Source organism: Tupaia chinensis, unplaced genomic scaffold (genome assembly GCF_000334495.1).
Source record: "Tupaia chinensis unplaced genomic scaffold, TupChi_1.0 Scaffold000009_1, whole genome shotgun sequence".
In the NCBI taxonomy this organism is placed as follows: Eukaryota; Metazoa; Chordata; class Mammalia; order Scandentia; family Tupaiidae; genus Tupaia; species Tupaia belangeri.
The window spans coordinates 3707038-3709831 of record NW_006159439.1 but is presented as its reverse complement, the minus strand read 5'-3'; the positions used below and the strand labels follow the sequence as shown (position 1 = coordinate 3709831).

Genomic DNA, 2794 nt, shown 5'->3' with positions numbered 1-2794 from the left:
TTAATATTGCTAGATATTTTGTTATGCGTTAGAAAAAATGTTTTTATTGCCTATAACTATTTGGACAGAGATTATTTTTATCTTTATTTCTGATTATAGAACAATAATTATTTGAGAAAGCATATAAACAAACCCAAAATACATCAGCCAAATGTGAAACCTTAAAGCTATGCTTTTACTGTAGTGAAGTTTACCAGGAGAAAGTAAAATAATTTTCTTTTATTTCATAATTCACACTCTCCCTAATATAGATGACTAAATCAGACACTTTTGTGTTTCTCTGTGAAATAAAATTAATCTGAATCAATCTGATATCTTTTTATAAGTAATACACCGTATGAATAATATAATCAGCAAATAAAGCTCTCCTAAAATGAATGTGAAGAAAAATAGTTTTAAAAGTGTAAAGAAAAAGAAAGATGAAAAACTTAATAAATAGGTTTGTATCATTGCCAAAAAGGTTGAAAGCTGTTTTTTAATCTTATTTATTTATTATTTTATCATTCAATCACTGTATTATTATAGCATACCAAATTAATTTTTCCATTGGGAATACACTGTATATTAGCTCAGTCAAAGATATTACCTACCCATACATGTTATCAACAGATAATTTTTCATTTTTGTGTCCCTTAAATGTTTTGCTTCTTTCTTTTTCCCCTGTGTCTCTCCCCCACACCTTCCCCCACTTCCACCCTCCTCCAACACTGTCTCTAGTACCCACAGTTGCTCTCCATGCCTTTATACCTTTCAAACCATAATGAGATACCACCTAATTCCAGTGAGAATGACTAAAATTAAAACAAAAAATAAAGAATGATAAATGCAAGCAAGTCTGTGGAGAAAAGGGAATTTTCCTACAATGTCAGAGGGAATGTAAATTAGTACAGTCACTTTGGAGAACAATATGGAGATTCCTCAAAGACCTACATATAAAACTAACATATGATCCACAAGTTCCACTCCTGCATATCTACTCAAAGGATAGGAATACACTCATTTGGAAAAACACTTGCGCATCCATGTTTACTGTAGCATTACTCACAATTGCTAAGATGTGGGACCAACCCAAATGTCCACAAACGGATTAATGAATTGAAAAAGTATGGCACATAGACACTATGGAATACTACTCAGCCATAAAAGACTATGAGAACATGGCATTTGATGGAATGTAGATGAAAATGGAAGATTTAGTGCTAAGCAAAGCAAGCCAAACTATAGAAGAATGACATTGTATGTCCCCACTCAATATATATCAAATATCTCCACTCTATGGCAGAAAGCTTGTTCTTACATTAGTAATACATAATGAATTTTAACAGTCCAATTACACCAATTTATGTATATTGCTGTGAAGGAGATACATTATGCAAATATACTTGACTTTTAAAAAGAAAAATGATATTTTCTATACAAAATAAAATAAAAATATCAACAGGTATAAATTGTTATTAATAATGTTCTTTTTGTATACGTTATTGTTAGTGTTATTCTTTTTAATATATATCATATTTACAAATACAGAGCAATTGAATTTGTGTAGCATGTTAACTCTGACAGAAAATCTTTTGTCAAAAGTCATTCGGTGGTGAAACCAGTTCACGCCCGAGTCCTGGGGAGGAAGCTTCGCTGTCAGATCCAGCTGCTCTGTGGGACTCTGAGGAGAGCTCACACTAGGTAGACGCCGTCTGTCACCATGGGCAAAGGAGACCCCAACAAGCCGAGGGACAAAATGTCCTCGTATGCCTTCTTCGTGCAGACCTGCCGGGAAGAGCACAAGAAGAAACTCCCAGACTCTTCGGTCAATTTCACGGAATTCTCCAAGAAATGTTGGGAGAGATGGAAGACCATGTCTGCAAAGGAAAAGTTGAAGTTCGAAGATATGGCAAAAAGTGACAGAGGTCTTTATGACAGGGAAATGAAGAGTTACGTCCCTCCCAATGGTGATAAGAAGGGAAAGAAAAAGGATACCAACGCTCCAAAAAGGCCTCCATCTGCCTTCTTCCTGTTTTGCTCTGAACTTCACCCAAAGATCTAAAGTGAACAGCCAGGCCTGTCCATTGCAGATATTGCAAACAAAATTCGGTGAAATGTGGTCTCAACAGTCAGGCAAAGATAAAATAAACAGCCATGTGAACAGAAAACAGCTAAACTAAAGGAGAAATATGAGGAGGATATTGCTGCATACTGTGCCAAGGGCAAAAGTGAAGCAGGAAAGAAGGGCCCCGGCAGGCCAACAGGCTCAAAGAGGAATGAACCAGAAGATGAGGAGGAGGAGGAAGAGGAAGAAGAGGATGAGGAGCAAGAAGACGAAGATGAAGAATAAATGGCTGTCCTGTGATGATGTGTGTGGAATGTGTGTATGCTCAGGCAATTGTTTTGCTAAGAATGTGAATTCAAGTGCAGCTCAATATTAGCTTCAGTATAAAAACTGTACAGATTTTGTATAGCTGATAAGATTCTTTGTAGAGAAAATACTTTTTTAAGAATGCAGGTTGTAGCTTTTTGAGGGGCTACTACATACAGTTAGATTTTATAGCTTCTGATGTTGAATGTTCCTTAATATTTAATAGTTTAATTTCTTGACTTGTGTATGGTAGCGCAGCACACTCATAGGAATTGGTATTAATAGTAAATTTTGGATTTTTTAGGATGTTGCATTTTGTGTTTTATTTTTCAATTTTGTAATTAAACTATGTATATAAAAAATCATTCGGTGGTGTAGTTTGCAGAACATTGATTTATATAGGACAAAAATAGAAAAAGATTTATATATATATATATATATATA

At 34.7% G+C, this 2794-nt stretch overlaps 1 pseudogene; it reads left to right on the top strand.

Moving 5' to 3' along the window:
• Positions 1-1675: 1675 nt before the first annotated feature.
• On the top strand, positions 1676-2329 carry LOC102488438 (high mobility group protein B2 pseudogene; annotated as a pseudogene).
• The last annotated feature ends 465 nt before the right edge of the window (positions 2330-2794 follow it).